This window comes from Herpailurus yagouaroundi, unplaced genomic scaffold (assembly GCF_014898765.1).
Source record: "Herpailurus yagouaroundi ecotype Mexico unplaced genomic scaffold, PumYag 183, whole genome shotgun sequence".
Lineage (NCBI taxonomy): Eukaryota > Metazoa > Chordata > Mammalia > Carnivora > Felidae > Herpailurus > Herpailurus yagouaroundi.
The window spans coordinates 3,196,026-3,213,575 of record NW_024412414.1 but is presented as its reverse complement, the minus strand read 5'-3'; positions in this window follow the sequence as shown (position 1 = coordinate 3,213,575).

Here is a 17,550-nt window from a genome sequence, read left to right as displayed (position 1 = left end):
TTATTTATTTATTTATTTATTTATTTATTTATTTATTTATTTCAGATGACCCTTTTAAAAATATTTATTTATTTATTTATTTATTTATTTATTTATTTATTTATTTATTTATTTTGAGAGAGAGACAGCAAACACACCCATGGAAGGGGCAGAGAGAGAAGGAGAGAGAGGGAATCCCAAGCAGGCTCCTGCTGTCAGCGCAGAGCCTGATGCAGGGCCCGATACAACAAAGAGATCATGACCTGAGCTGAAATCAAGAGTCAGATGCTCAACCAACTAAGCCACCCAGGCGACCCTGTAACTTGAATTTTTTTTAAGTTGGTGCTAAAATGGAGCTCTTGAGTCATATTTACAAGATCCCAATTTTTTTTTACTAAGATATAATCGACATATAACATTGTAGCAGTGTTAGGTGTACAACGTAAATGATATGTTCTACGTATGTGTTGTGTTTACCAGAATAAGTTTAGTTAACATCCATTACCACACACTTACAGATTTGTTGTTGTGATGAGAGATTTTAAGATCTACCCTCTTGGGATGCCTTAGTGGTTCAGTTGGTTGAGGCTCTGATTCTTGGTTTGGGCTCAGGTCATGACCCCAGGGTTGTGGGATAGAGCCCCGCGTCGGACTCTGTGCTGCTCATGGAGCCTGCTTAAGATTCGTCTCTCTCTCCCCCTGCCCCTCTCTCCCATTTGTGGGCTCTCTCTGTGTCTCTTTCTCTCAAAAAAATAAATATAAAAAAAAATCTACTTTCTTTGCAACTTTCAAATATAATACACGGAATTAGTAACTATAGTCACCATGCTGTGTATGACATCCCCAGAACTTATTTATCTTATAATTGGAAGTCTGTACTTTTGACCACCTTCACCCGTTTTCCCTACCCCCACCCACAAGACCCCAATCTTGTCCCCACTACTTCCTGTATAACCAAAGGCAAATTCCTAATCCTTTCTCCAGGCCTCAGTTTCCTTACCTGACAAATGGAAGTTATAATAGTGCTTACATCACAATGTTGTTGTGAGCAGTGTAGGTAAATCTGTTGTTTTAGTGCATGGTACATCATAAGTAGTCAAATACAGTTGCCCTTACAAATACAATTATTAGGGGCGCCTGGGTGGCTCAGTCAGTTGAGTGACCGACTTCGGCTCAGGTCATGATCTCGCGGTTTGTGAGTTCGAGCCCTGCGTCGGGCTCTGTGCTGACAGCTCAGAGCCTGGAGCCTGCTTCCGATTCTGTGTCTCCCACTCTCTCTGCCCCTCCCCCACTCATGCTCTGCCTCTCTCTGTCTCAGAAATAAATAAACACACACAAAAAAGAAAAAAACCCAAATACAATTATTAGTTATTATTAGAAGAGGAGAACCTATTGTTATGCCCAGAATTCGTGATCCCCAAAGACCACCAGGGAGCCGAGTCCGATGTAAAAGCAAAAGAGCCTTTATTCGAGCTAGCTCGAGCTCAATCCCCTACCTGCACCAACGCAGCGGTGAGATACCAGAGAGAGAGAGAGCGAGTTTCAAAAGGACAAAGGTTTTATTGGGGCCTAGGGGCAGTTGGTGAGGTAATGGCTGTGGCCTCAGCCGATTGGCTGGGGCAGGGTCTGAGTCCTGTTAGGCAGGTGAGTGGGGGATTACTCAAGGGGAGGAGGTGTGGTCAAGGTGAAGGACACAGAACAAGATGGAGTCGGCCTGTGTAGGCCTGCCCTTTCACTATGTCATACAGTAACTTCTTTGGTTGACATTAGTATTTTCAATTCCTCCTTGACCCTTTTCTTTTGAGTTTATTTTTTTAAATTAATTAATTAATTGGGGCGCCTGGGTGGCTCTGTCGGTTAAGCCTCCGACTTCGGCTCAGGTCATGATCTCACGGTCTGTGGGTTCAAGCCCCACGTCGGGCTCTGTGCTGACAGCTCAGAGCCTGGAGCCTGTTTCAGATTCTGTGTCTCCCTCTCTCTCTGACCCACCCTCGTTCATGCTCTGTCTCTCTCTGTCTCAAAAATAAATAAAACATTTCAAAAATTTTTAATTAATTAATTAATTATTTTAATATGAAATTTATTGTCAAATTGGTTTCCATACAACACCAAGGGCTCATCCCAACAGGTGCCCTCCTCAATGCCCATCACCTACTTTCCACTCCCTCCCACCTCCCATCAACCCTAAGTTTATTCTCAGTTTTTAAGAGTCTCTCATGATTTGCCTCCTTCCCTCTCTGTAACATTTGTTCCCCTTCCCCTCCCACCATGGTCTTCTGTTAAGTTTCTCAGGATCTCCATAAGAGTCAAAACATACGGTATCTTGTCTTTCTCTGTATGACTTATTTCACTTAGCATAACACTCTCCAGTTCCATCCACATTGCTACAAAAGGCCATATTTCATTCTTTCTCATTGCCACATAGTATTCCATTGTGTATATAAACCACAACTTCTTTATCCATCCATCAGTTGATGGACATTTAGGCTCTTTCCATAATTTGGCTATTGTTGAAAGTGCTGCTATAAACATTGGGGTACAAGTGCCCCTATGCATCAGCACTCCTGTATCCCTTGGGTAAACCCCTAGCATATGACTCCTCTACCCTTTCTTAACCTACCTTACCTCACCCTTCAGCCATCAGCTAAGCAATTGTTTTCAAATTACATCCTGTGTCAGAATGGCTTGGAGGGCTAGTTAAAACACTGCTGAGCCCTACTCCCAGAGCTTCCCCCTCAGAAGGTTTGAGAATTTGTACTTGTAACAGTGCTGATGTGGTTGATGCTAACCACCAAGCTAGATTATTCTGGGACAAATTATCCTAGGAAAGGGATGCGTTGGCAGAGGAAAGAGTGCTGCTTCTGGCTTTTGAGTTCCCAAAGCCTAGGCTTTCAAGAGAATGAAAAGAACTCAGGGCATATTCAGCACATTTGAGAGAAGAATTTGAGGATTCAGACCAAGGCTTCTTGTCCTCAAAACTACAGGATGATTTTCTGTGCCAGGAGAGGAGAAGGACAGAGAGGGCATGAGGAGGCAGAGAATTTGTGGGTTTGGACCTGAAGGGACCACATGGACAGGAGCTGAGCCAGCCTCTGCTCACCATCCAGCTTCTACCAGCGTGAATGCTCTCCCTTACCCGCAACCAGAAGAATTTGAGAAATGAATCAGTGTCTGTGGGCTACCGTACCTCTGTTTTAAGGGCTCTGCTGTCTCTTGCTGGTGAGAAATGAGGACCTCTTTCAACAGCACCCAGAGGGGCCCTGCGGGAGTAATGCCTACCTGCACCCCCAAGACTTTGCTCAGTCCCTGTCCAGCTGCATTGTGTGGGGCATGGGGTAACTCTGGCAACGACTCCTCTTAGCTTTTCCATGGACACTCCTAATCCTTCTGAGATGGCCTTCAGATGTACCACTGAAGGAGTGAGTGGACTCAAAAAAATTGCATCCCGTTGATTCCTTTTCCTGGATGTGAAATCTGATGTTTCAGAATCTGAATTTCTTCATGGGGTTGGGAGAACTGAGTGAGAAACGTTACTGTTTTTATTATTTAAAAATATTTTTTTCAAAGTTTATTTATTTTTGAGAGACAGAAAACCTGTGTGTGAGCGGGGGAGGGGCAGAGAGACAGAGGGACAGAGGATCTGTCTGAAGTGGGCTCTGCGCTGACAGTGGAGAGTCTGATGCAGGCTCAAACTCACAAACTCTGAGATCCTCACCTGAGCAGAAGTTGGACACTTAACCAACTGAGCCATCCAGGTGCCCCTGAGTGAGAAACTTTACATGAAAGTATTTTCCACAGTACCAGTAGATCCTCAACAAAGTGAGTTTACTGATTCTTCCCTTCTCATCTGGAAGTGATCAGTAGAGGATGGGTGGGTGGGTGGATGGATGGATGGATACAGCAGCACTCTACCTACACTACAGGTTTTCCCAGGACATGGTACCTGCTTTTGCTTACATTGGCTTTAATAATTTTATTTTTTCTTTTTTTTTTTGTACCCACCGAAACTTCCTGAGAGATAGGTATGATTATCCCCAGTCTACAGATAAGGAAACCCAGAAACCAAGGCTCAGTGCGGTTGAGCAATTTATCCAGGATTCATCTGCTGGCAAGTGGCAGTGCAAACTGCAAACCCAAGTCTGTATTAGTTGGAAAAAAGGGAGGGGTAGAGAGAGGATAATCAAAAGGATGAGTTAGAATGACATTCTTGGTGGATTTCCAGAGGTAAAAAGTAGAGACTCATAGAACTGAATTTACTATACATTACCTTCTGTTTTCTTCACATTTACATTGTTGTTAAAGGTACAACTTTCTTCAGTTAAAAAGATTAAAGCATAATTTACATGCAGTAAAATTCACCTTTGTAGTGTTTAGTTCTGTTAAGTGTTGACAAATGTCACAAATATAGTTGTGTAACTACACCATAATCAAGATATAGAAGAGCCCTACCCCCCACCCAAATTTCCCAAACTCTCAACCTCTGGCATCTCCTACTCTGCTTTCTGACCTTATAGTTTTGCCATTGCAAGAATGTCATATGCATGGAATTGTATGATATCTGGCGTTTTGAGTCTGGCTTAATTCACTTTGCATATCTGTATAGTGCATCTTTAAATGTTTCCTAGGTACAGTCTCTTGATTATAATTCTCATAAACTCTTTGGTTTTTTCTTTTCAAGGATGCAGGGAAAAAACTCTGTAATTTTCCAAAGGCAATTTCTCCTTAAACAGTAAAAAAAAAAAAAAAAAAAGGACAGAGGGCGGGGAGAGGTGGGGAAGGAAGATTTAAGTTGTTTCCTCTTTAAATCTTCTATGCCGTAGGAAGCACAGCACAGAGTCTGGTTAACTTTTCATAATGTCAAACACAAAAACCCACTTAAACCTAGGTGATCAGTCATTCCTGATTAAACCTTCAGGAGACTCTTAGGACCTGGGGCAACAATAAAGAGAAATGAGTCTTGATTTTAGGCAATGTAAGAACTAACTCCCATAAATAAGGTACTTGCTTGCTTAGAAGCAGGGTGATATGGTGGATTGGTTAGAAGAAAGTGGAGCAGATAGGAGATGACAAAGATAATAGAGGATGTGGATTTCACTGGCCAGGAGACACGAAGACCAAGGAGCAAGTTCTATATCCATCCACCTTTTCATCAACCCATTCATCATCCATCAATCTATTAATTCAACAATTATCTTTGGAACACATGTGTCATACAAGAGTAAACAACATATAGTTCTGCTCCTCCATGAGGTCGCATGTAGGTCTTCCAGATACAGTTCCATAGGATGTACACTGCATAACTTCAGGGGTCACTCCTTACATCATTGTGTCTGATGAGTTGTGCAATGTATAACCCATGCTGCTCAGCCCCAGTCTAGACAGGAAGACAAACAAGTAAACAGGCAGTTGTGGTACAGTATTTAAGATAAGTAAGAAGGGAGACTGTGCGAGCCAAGAGGAGGGGTACTTAATCAAGTCATTGGACATGGGGGTGGATTTCACTTAATATCTAAACTGAGCCCTGTGGAAAAGTGGAAGTTAACTGGGGGAAGATGTGGGAAGAAAAAGATCCAAGCAGAGGAAATAGGATTTGAAAAGCCCTAGAGGCCTTCTTTTGCTTGGTACATTCAGGGATTTGGGACCAGTTTATGTAGTTGGAATGAGGAGGGAGGGATAGGCAAAGAACGTGACAGATGAATTTAGAGAGGTTGGCAGGGGCCACATCAGAGGAGGTCTGGTAGGGGAGGCTAAGGGGATGGACTTTATCCTGAGGCTGTTGAGAACCAACTGGAGGAGGACATGACATGGCCAGAGTTGCTGTTTGGAATGATCATTCTGGCTGCTATGTGAAAGACAGGTTGGGAGGGCACCAGATGGGAAGCTTGGAGTTTGGTTAGGAGGCTGGGCCAGTTACCTGGGTGAGAGATGAGAGAGCTTAGAGTAAGGTCATGGTTTGAAAGAAGGGGACAGAGATGAACTATGTTAGGAGGTAGAATTGTCAGGATTTGGTGATTGATCAGATAACAGGAGATAGAGAGGCTAGGAATGAGGGGTGGCCCAGGTTGCTGCTTGACACTTGGGTACATAGTGGGGCCATTAACTGAGATGAACGAGGGAGGGGAGGTTCATCGGTAAGGTAATGAGCTCTATTTGGGCTATGTTGAGTCTGAGATCCCCGTGGGACCACAGGTGTTGATGAACACAGCATACAGAGCTCTGATGCTTGGGAGGGTAATATGGAGGTCCTCATACCCCCACAGTCATTGGAGATGATATTCCAGGCACCTCATGAGAGTGAGAAAAAAAGACCTAGATTGGAGCTCCAGGAAGCACTGAATCTAAGAGACACACTGATGTCAAGGAGAAGAAGCCAAGGAGAGCCACCCCATTTTCTTCTTCCTGCTGCTTCCTGGGTTGTCAAGTGTGACTCTGGCCAGAGTACAGTGGGGTGAGGGTGATTTCCAAGCTCCTAAAACATTCATCACAGCAGCCCCAACAGTCATCACAGAGCCTGGCAAGTAAAGGTGCTGATCTGATAGCGGTTTTAAAAAAAAGATTGAATGAATATGTTAAAAAGTGGGACTATAAAGCATGGAGACTTCAAAAACAATATACCAGTGCTTATAAATCCAAAAACATGTTCCCTGCAAAGCAGTCACCTTAATGAATATTTATCTCCATATAGGAAAAGCCTCTTAGAGTATGCAAGCAAAGACAGATATCATTTAGATCTGATGTAGCCTGTGTCGGGCTCCGTGCTGACAGCTCAGAGCCTGGAGCCTGCTTTGGATTCTGTCTTCCTCTCTCTCTGCCCCTCCCCGCCCCCATCTCAAAAATGAAAAAATTGAAACATCAGAAAAATGTAATTTAAAAATCATTAAAGATTGAAAGGCAAGTGACAAATTAGGCAAAGTGAACTATAGGACACCAAAAGGGTGGGTTTTCCTAGTACATAAGTATGTGTAACAAAAAGAAAAAGAAAGAGATACATATTTCAATGTGAAATTAACCAAAAATTATGAATAGGCAACTCACAAAAGGACAAATACAAATAAGAAATAAACCTATAAAAAGTTCCATCATATTAATAGTCAAAATAACATTGTTCAATTACCAACTTGGCAATGAATTTTGAAAGTTTTAAAAATATACAGACTCTGGGGTGCCTGGGTGGCTCAGTCGGTTAAGCGTCCAACTCTGGATTTTAGCTGGGGTCAAGATCTCACAGGTTTGTGAGTTTAAGCCCCCCATCGGGCTCTGTGCTGATGGCACGGAGCCTGCTTGGGATTCCCTCCCTTCCTCTCTCTCTCTGCCCCTCCCCTGCTTGTGTGTGTGCTCTCTCTCCCTCTCTCTCAAAATAAACGAACTTTAAAATAAAAATAAAACTAGATGTACTCTTTCATGTAGAAATTCCACAACTAGAAATTTATATTAAGGAAATAATCAGGGATGTGCAAAAAATATATTAATACAAAAATTGCATCATAATTTTAGTAACAACGAAATTGGAAACAACAAAAACAATGACAGGAAATTGCAGATGACTTTCTTTTCTATTTTCTATAGTAAAGGGAAATGGCCTTTACAATTTGGGCAACAAATAAATTCTGCTTTTTCTAAAAGGGGAAAAGAATGCCACCTTGACCACAAATATTCTTTTGGAGGGCTGCTGCTGTTCAGAATCTTCTAGGGCCCCCTCTGCAGCAGTCTTAAGAGCTAGTTTCTGTGACACATAAGAAATTGATCATATTATTCCATAGTTACCACTTCATTTTGGGTCAAATACGGCCATGATTCACTTCTATCATTCACCTTATTCATCTGTTTCTATACCAAATGACTTCAGGATCTTCAGAAAAATCACTCTACTAAAGTACAAAAATTTCCCCTTCACTGAAGGAATGCAAACGAATGTTGTTTGGATTTTAGGAATGTATATATATATATATATATACAGGAATACATTTATATATATATATATATACATACAGGAATACATATATATATATATACAGGAATACATATATATATATATATACAGGAATACATATATATAGGAATATATATACATATATATATATATGCTTATCACAGTGCTCAGCATATGGAGCTCAATAAATAGTAGCAGTTGTTATTCCCATTTTCTTATTTTGTTTTATTTATTTCCTCATTTGTCTAGGAGGCCAGATTGCTGAGGCCAGATGGGTGAATTCTCCAGCCAATGCTTTTGATAAAATACTGAGTCATTCCATCACTTTTTTGGAGCTGGACACTCAGTAGCCTCCCACCTTAAAATGTCAAGATTCCAGGAACCAGAGAAGCAAATGAATAATGTCTAATCAACTGCCTTAACAACACTCACGTACTATACGAGTGGACATTGTGGTTCCTCAATACACATCAATATGTGATCTTTGAGGTAAAGGCAGCTTGCCTTGGTCTGCCCTCCACTGTCATCTAGGGGTGGGGAGGGGAAGTGCTACCTGTAATGCCTTGTGGTACCACTTGGGGAAGATCGTGGGCTGCACAGTGTCACCTCTACAAGGAGCTCAAGCTGGTCTTCCCCAGCTCCAAAGCAGGGTCTGGATGGAGGTGAAAAGATAGAGGAAATCTGAAAACAGACCTCAGAATGCGACAGACCTTTGAATCTAAGCTCTGTCACAGCTGCATGACTTCATCACTCTCCATCTCTGAGTTTCATACTCTTAAAATGGGGATATAATAATGGCTGTTTCATAGGGATCTTGTATGATGGATTGAGATAACAAAAATAACCGCCTAAAATAACATCTGATACATTGCTCTACAGATGGTATCTCTAGTAAAAGATTCAAAGCACATGATTAATAAATGCTGCTAGGGGGGTGTAAAGTGATCATAAATAAAACTAGCTGGGGATGGGGGAGGAATTCTCCGGACTTTTCCTATCCTTGAAATTTCAGGATCGCACTTCTCTCTCTTCCCTCTGCTGAATCCACTGCTGGGGCCACGTGTCCCACAGGCAGGCTCTGGCCCGTTGGGAGACCTACCTATGCTGAATAGTGGGAAATAGGGGTAGAGTAGACGGCTCAGGACAGCAGCTCTGCACAGAGTCAGAAGAGCCAGGGTGAAAGCATGGGGCTGGAAAAAGAGAACAGGGATGGCAAACAGTTCTCATTTTGCACACCCAATCTGTTTGGGGAGTAGACGAATGTGTTGAGAAGGAATCTGGGGTTGAGTTCAAGAGTGAGGGTTGTGATCAATTAGCAATGTCTGCTGCAGTTGTGGGATAGGGAACTGGTGCCAATATCTGCCCTCTGTGATCTGACAAAGTGCTATCCAATCATGGTCCATGGACCAGAGCTCATCTGCAAGCTACTAGAAACTGGTCTGTGACAAGGTAAGAGCAGAAATTGAGAGTAAGTGTTTAAAATTTTACATCGCAATTTGACAGAGTAATTTTATTGAATCTATTGAATCTAATTGAATCTATTGAATTTATTGAATCTATTGAATCTAATAATAAAACATTTAGGCTTTTATTTTGGATGTATTTCTTCTTATTTTTTTCTAGATAATTCACTTTTATTACATTTTATAAAATTATTAGTCTGTGACATATCAAGGGAAAAAATGGTTCTTCACCAAAGAGTCTTTCAGAAGCAGTGGCTGAGAGCTTCAGGTGAAAGGGGCAAAAGGAGTTTTTTCCTTTTTTTTAATTAATTTTTTAATGTTTATTTATTTTTGAGAGAGACAGAGAGTGAGTGGGAGAGGGGCAGAGAGAGAGGGAGACACAGAATCCGAAGCACGCTCCAGGGTCTGAGCTATCAGCAACAGAGCCCGACGTGGGCTCGAACCCATGAGCCGTGAGATCATGACCTAAGCTGAAGTTGGATGCTTAATCAACTGAGTCACCAAGGTGCCCCAAAAGGAGGTTTTTCTGCTCCTGTGTGGACTACCAAACTGATTAGAACAGGAGTCAACAGTGTAAGGAGTGGGTATTGCGTACATTTCTGCGGATCTCCCTTAGGAAACTGCAGCAGTCAGTGAGTTCAAGTTTGAGACCCTGGCTGCCTTTGCTTCAGAGAATGGGCAGTAATCTGAATACTCCCATTTGCCTTTTCTGCTTATTGTCCTCCCAAAGGTTGATTGCTTTTGGGAAAACTGAGGCAGGTCAACAAATACGACCTAAGTTCTCACAAAAAGTTTCCAAGGTGGAGTTGTCGGCAGGTATCTATAGCCTCCAATGGAGACTACAGGAAGAGAACAGTCACGTGTGGATATGTTTACAGGCCTCCTGTGTGGCAGGCCCCAAGATGCACCACTAAGTGGATGACACAGGTGGCAAGTGTGGTAGACTGCCTGCTACCTCAGTTCTGGATCCTTAGAACTAAGGGTATGTATGCTTCCTCTGTTCAACTTAGCGGTGGATTTGGGCAGTCTGATTTCTATAGCAGGCTGAGCAAGCTAGGGAATGACAACTGTCAGGAAATCATTTATATTGAAATCACAAAATAAAAAGCGCATGGTAGGGGAAAGCAGATGAAAGCTGAAAGCTTAGCAGAAAATTGTAATCAATGTAGGCAGACAATGCAAAGGAAGGATGGGTAGGTGGATGGCAGCCCTCCCCCTCACCTGGGAGATGTTTCAACTCACCCAGAAGCAAGAATGTCTTTCCTGCAGCCAAGGTTTTGCACAGTGACTCCAGAGGCTCCATGCTCAGGGAGTGTGGGACCAGTGTTGGTAGAGGTCGCATGTTGTAGTGGTCTAGAGGTAAGGATGGAGTTGGACCAACTTGGGTTCCAATACCGATCTGCCGCTTACTAGCTGTGCCATCAAGGGATAGTTGCCTTACTGTGGTGACTCACAGTTTGCCTCATCTTTAATATGGGGATAATATTAGGGCCGCCTCCTAGGTTATTCAGGTTCCTTTAGCACATTCCCGTGGGGTGGGCTCCAAAAAGAGTTGAGCTGAGCTAAACATGAGAGTCCTCTGGTCCGATTCCTTTAGGTTTTCAGATGTGGAAACCGAAGCTCAGGGAGAGGAGAGAAATTGCTTAAGATTAAATTTGCTGGGGTGTCTGGGTAGCTCAGGTGGTTGGGTGTCTGACTTTGGCTCAGGTCATGATCTCATGTTTTGTGAGTTCGAGCCCCACATCAGGCTCTGCTGACAGCTCAGAGCAGAACCTGCTTTGGGTTCTGTGTCTCTCTTTCTCTGCCCCTCCCCCACTCATTCTCTCTTTCTCTCTCTCTCTCTCTCTCTCTCTCAAAAAAAAAAAAAAAATAAAAATAAACATTAAAAAAAACCAGATTGAATATGCCAAGTAGTGCTGGGCTTGGGTCTAAACTCCAGCTTTTTCAGCTTACTAGCTAGCTAAAAAAATTCAAAACTGCTTTGTCATCCAGTTTGAAAAGTGTGCAAAACCAAATGGTTTCCTAGGTTTTAGCTTCCTCATGTGTGTAGCCAAAGTCCCAGCTCAAGCCTGAGTGCGTATTCAGATGCAAATCCTGACTCCCTAGCATACCAGTATTTCCTGGGAAAGAGCTCATCCTAAGGAGAGGAGGCAACTAACATAATGAGCTTGACTCACTAGTAAATTACACTCTTCCGATAGGGTCATGAGTAGAGTGTGGTGGGTCTCAATTGGTTCTGGGTTCAGATCTAGACACTTGTGTTGAGGTCCTTGCAAAGAAGAGGATTGTAATTGCTCTGTTTTACTAAAAAGTCTATGATGTTTTGCGCATGAGCAGCATTACTCTGCGACAGTTCTAACAGAGGGTAGCACGAAAGGAGATGAGAAGTGTTCACTCCACTTGTCTGCTACGTTACAGGGCAGCCTGACCTCCTGGACGCTTCAGTTGTGGCAGAAGACGGTGTTGTCCAGAGGGGACTCAGAGATCCTCAGTGGGTGTGTGAGAGAGCAGGCAGAAGTCTGTGATGGTAGAGATAAGTCTATCTAACTTATAGTAGACACTACTAATTGTCTACCCAATACCATTCCCTCTTCTTTGGTAACTGAACTGCCATCTTGTTCAAAGAAGCAATGTGTCTGGCCCAGATTATGGATCCGGGCTAAGTCAATTATAATAATTGCATGGCCCCTCTTTCCCAGGCTCCCTTGAAGTTGAAATGAACATGTGACCTAATACTGGTCACTGTGCCTTTAGGGGCAATCTGCTCCCGGGACATCTGGGAAAGTGTTCAGGGTATAAACATGGATCCCTTTCTTTTTCTTCCTGCATGAATGTGGCTTTGATGGCTGGGGCTGCAGCAGCCATTTATTTAGAATCTCCATTAGCTGACTCAGGCAAAACAAAACAATACAAAACAAAGCAAAATGAAACAGCCTCCTATTTGTTTATGCCACAAAGGTCAGGTTTTCCGTTCTTTGGGGCAGAAAGCATTCCTAACTTGATAAATAAATACACATAAAGAATGAAAGCATAGGGGCACCTGGGTGGCTCAGTTGGTTAAGTGTCTGACTCCAGCTCATGTCATGATCTTGCGGTTTGTGAGTTCAAGCCCCGCGTCAGGCTCTGTGCTGACAGCTCGGAGCCTGGTGCCTGCTTCAGATTCTGTGTCTCCCTCTCTCTTTCCCCCTCCTCCACTCATGCTCTATCTCTCTCTCAAAAATAAATAAACATTAAAAAAATTTTTTTTAATAAAAAAGAATGAAAGCATAGTTATTGGAAAGGAAGCAACTAATACATCATCATTTTTAGATATTATAATTGTGTACATTAAAAAATCCAAAAGAATCTACACAAAATGATTAAATTAATAAGTGAATTTAGCAAGATCACTGGATACAAGATCAATATACAAAAATAATTTTATTTCTAGCAACACATTGAAAATGAAAATTTTAAAAATCGATTTATAATGGCATAAAAGGCACCAGCTATCTAGGAATAAATTCAATGAAAGATATATAAGATCTAAAAAGAAAAACAAAAAATAAACCCAAAACATTATGGAGGGAAATTAAAGAAGATCTAAGCAAACAAACAAACAAACAAAAAACCCGAGGGATATTTCATTAGGAAGACTCATTATTGTAAACATGACAATTCTCACTACGTTTACTCATAATTTTAGTGCAATCTCAACTTTAAAAAATTCCAACAGGTATTTTGCCGAAGATTGACAAACTTGGCAAAGAATTAAGAATAGCCAAAGCAGAGGTGCCTGGGTGGCTCAGTCAGTTAAGCGTCCGACTTCAGCTCAGATCATGATCTCACGGTCAGTGAGTTTCAACCCCATGTCGGGCTCTGTGCTGACAGCTCAGAGCCTGGAGCCTGCTTTGGATTCTGTGTCTCCCTCTCTCTCTGTCCCTCCCCTGATTGTGCTCTCTCTCTCTCTCAAAAATAAATAAACATTAAAAAAATTTGTTAAAAAAAAAAGAGTAGCCAAAGCAATCTTGAAGAACAATGTTGTCTTACCTACTAGAGTTTTATGTTACTAGTGTGATGTGAAGTTGTAACATAAAGCTTATAGTCATTAAGACAGTGTGGCATTGGCCCAAGGATATACCAACAGAATGGGATAGAGAGGCAACTACATTATAGCTACATTAACTACATTCTTCAAACATTAGGAATGAATGAGGCTAGACACAAAATGGTACATATTATACGACTAGATTTATATAAAGTTCAAAAAGGGGCAAAGATGGTAGGATGTTAGATAGTTGGCACTAGGAAAAGAAGTTACCCTGGGGGTGGGTGTTAGGGACTGAAACTGAGCTGGAGGGTACTTCTGGGCTGTTTCTTTATCTGGGTTTTGGTAGTAGGCAATATTCACCTGGTGAAAATTCTTGAAGCTGTACACTTATGACTCATGCACTTTCCTAATTTCTGTTATCCTTCTATAAAATGTTTACAATTAAAATTTTTTGAATGTTTATTTATTTTTGAGAGAGACAGAGAGAGAGAGAGAGAGAGAGAGAGCATGAGAGGGGCAGAGGGGGAGACACAGAATCCGAAGCAGGCTCCAGGCCTCTGAGCTGTCAGCACAGAGCCTGACGCGGGGCTCGAATTCACGAGCAGTGAGATCAAGACCTGCGCCAAAGTTGGACGCTCAACCGACTGAGCCACCCACGTGCCCCATTTACAACTAAATTTTTAAAAGAGTGTGGGCTCTGGAATCAGATGGATTGGATTCAAATCCTGACTTGGCCTCTTATTGTCTGTGTCTTTAGAGAAGTTAAAACCTAATGCCTGTGTCCCAGTTTCTTCACATGTAATTTGGAATGAAAATAGTACCTACCTCATAGAACTGTCCCAAGGAGCAAATGAGTTAATATATATAAAACCCATAAAACTATCTCTGGTGAATTATAAGCATTCTATGAAGATTGGCTATTATTATTCCTATTATATGACAATTTGCAGCCTAAGCTGGTGAGAAGAAGCTTTATAACTAGGGAGGAACTTGAAAGTTTAGTATCTAGGTCTTGTAGCCAGAATGACTAAAACAACAACAACAACAACAACAACAACAACAACAAACCAACGAATCAAGATGGTCTCCCAAACTATTTGCTTGTATGCTTGCTAGCTGGAGAATTTCCAAACCAAGATGCATCTGAGCCAACAAAAGAGCTTGAAATCCACCAAGGATTCCAGTTATTCACTGGTTTGTTAGCTAGCTCTGAATTTGAGGGAAGACGTTTCCTCATTAGCTTGCAAGTTAAAAAAAAAAAAAGGCAATTCAAAGTCTTTGCTCACTATTTTGTTAGCTAGCTAACAGCCTAAAATTGAAGACTGCTACCAGCTTTTTGCTTAGTTTCTTTTACTAAAACATTCTTAGTTGTGAGTTGCTAAAGAGCAGACTTAGGATTCGTGATGATTCTAGGTCTTTGTTGGTGGACAGGTTGGAAAGACTTCACCATGTTTTTCTCCCGGCTATCTGCCTGAAGGCCTTGTCTCTAATTACGGAAGAAAACCTTTTGTCCTCAAGTGAAAGGGTTTTCAGGCTTCAGAGATCAGATAGGAGGTAGATAATGTTGTACCCTGGGAATCACCTTGGTAGAGGACATAGGACCATATCGTGCCCTGCGGTGGAGAGCACAAAATAAGAACCAGTAACAACCCTGTTCTTTAGAACCAAAACCTGCCAGCTGGTTCAGAAAGTCACCTGGTCTTTTTTTTTCTTTCCTTTTTCTAAGATAGGAAATTAAATGACCACACCTGTAATTGTTTCTGCATGAAGCCTTTAGAATAGAGGGCTTGTCTTTCCAGATCCCCAGGGCATATTAAAACAGCAGAAAGCTCTGATAAAAAAACAAAGACTAGTGGCTCCTGAAGGATCTCTCTTTCTCTGGTGCCGGAGCCCTTCAAAGCTGAGTACTGAATTCATTTGTTTCTCTCTTTGGGGCCTTCAAGCCATCTCAAAATCTGTCCCTTTCCTCACTAGAGAAAAAACTCTTGGAGAGATGGATGTGACTCTGGGTACATCCTTCTATACAGAGAACAGAGAACAGCTGGACTTTGTGTCTCCCCAACTCAGCAGGGATAATTATTACACAGCTTAGTTGGAGGAAGAATATGTCTTTCTTTGTGTAAAGGCCAAAGCAGGCAGTGATCTATGAAGCAAGCTCAGCTCTGAAGAAGGAGAAGGAAAATATAAAGTGGCTAGGAGCTGGGATGAAGTTCAAACCCCAGCACTGCCACTTACTAGTTGTGTGACCTCCCGGCCTGTGAACTTGAATCCCTTTACTTGTTCAGAGGGGCCAAGAGCACCGACTTCATAGTGTGGTGGAGAGGACCAAATGAGATAACGTGCGGAGAATACTTAGCATGGGGCCCGGCACACAGCGAGCCATCAGAAAATGACAGCTTTTCTTTTTATCATTCGTGTCAGGTGGTACCTCTCATGGCTTCTGAAATTATAGCTGGCTTTCTTTGACATCCCTTCTCTGCTTTGAGTCTTCCAAATGAATTTTGTGGTTAGAATGTTTGTCTGTCTCTGGTGGTCTGGTATTCTAGTTCATCAGGCCAAGGACGTCTGTCCCTTGGAGACATTTCGCCTGGATAATTAGCAAGAAATTGAGTTAGGGGCTGCTACAATTTTCTCAAGGTTGTCCAATCATGCCTCTCTCATCTCAGGGCTGGGGCAGCCTGGCTTTTGTCTTCATCGTCAAAAGACTGTAAGTGTGGGTGTGAGGTGAATTCAGCCCTCAGCTGCTCGTGCCATTTGGAAGGTTGCCAGAGGGAGAGGGAAGTGGCTACATCCACATTTGTCTGCTTTTGTCTGCCAACAGCTGGTGGAGTAAGAGCAGGTGTCTCTCTCCTAGACTACACCCTGCTTGCACTACTGGCCTGGCCCACTTCTTGCTTGCAAGTTCAAGATTGGGGCCCCTGCCTATGCTACCTCTTTGTGCCCTATTTCTGGGAACCCCCCCTCAAATAATGATAATATTAGTGATAATAGTATCAGTTGCCATTTTGTATACTCTTTTCACAAGATGCTTGGCTGTGGGATCACATCCTACCCTGGCCACTTATTAGCTCAATGAATTTAAACTATGATTTTTACCTAAATCAGTGGTTCTCAAACTTTGCTATTCAGTAGATTCATCTAGGTAGGTCCTGAAAATTCCAATGCCTGGGGCTCCTGGGTGGCTCAGTGGGTTAAGCATCTGACTCTTGATTTTGGCTCAGGTCATGATCTTACAGTTCCTGAGTTCCAGCCCCACATCGGGCTCTGTGCTGACAGTGTGGATGGAGCCTGTTTGGGGATTCTCTCTGCCCCTACCCCACGTGCACACACACACTCTCTCTCTCTCTCTCTCTCTCTCTCTCAAAATGATAAATAAACATAAAAGAATTTATGTTAAAAAAAAAAGAAAATTCCAATACCCAGGCTTACTAATTGCATCAGAATCTGTGGGGGCAGAACCCTGGGAGTGAGCATTTCTAGCAATTCCAATGCAGCTCTCTGAGGACCGGTAAGCTGACTCTCCAGCCTAGTCTCTTCCACTTGGTGTGGTCCTCAGACCAGCTGTGTTGATATCACTTGCAAGGTTGCTAAAACCTGGGAACTTCAGGCCTCACCCCAGACTACCGAATCAGAATCCCCAGGTGATTCTCCTGTGCACTGAAGTGCATGGGAGAAGCACTCCTGTAAGTCTCGCTCTCCTCATCTGTAACATAGGGGTTATACGCACCCATTGTGTTTCTCCAACTTACCTGATCAGAAGAGTCACCTGGAGTGTGTGATGAAAATATAGATTCATTAGACCTCACCCCTACCTCATCAGTCCCCCTGAATCAGAATGTCCAGGGTGAGAGTCAGTGAATCTGTATGAATACCATGTTCCCTTCAGGTGATTCTTATATAACCAGGCAAGTTTGGGAAACCCTGAATTATAATCCTCAAAGTACTATTGTCAGGACTGAAGAAAATTAAGCTCTATTTTTGTTATTATTGTCATATATTGAGGGTTTACTATTGTGTGACACAGTGCTAGCTGCTTTGTGAACACTATTGAATGAGACAAATACTGTCTCCATTTTATAGAGAAAGAAACTGAATTTCAGAGAAGGAAAGTGACTTACTCTAAGTTGCACAGCTGAGGCACAACTAAG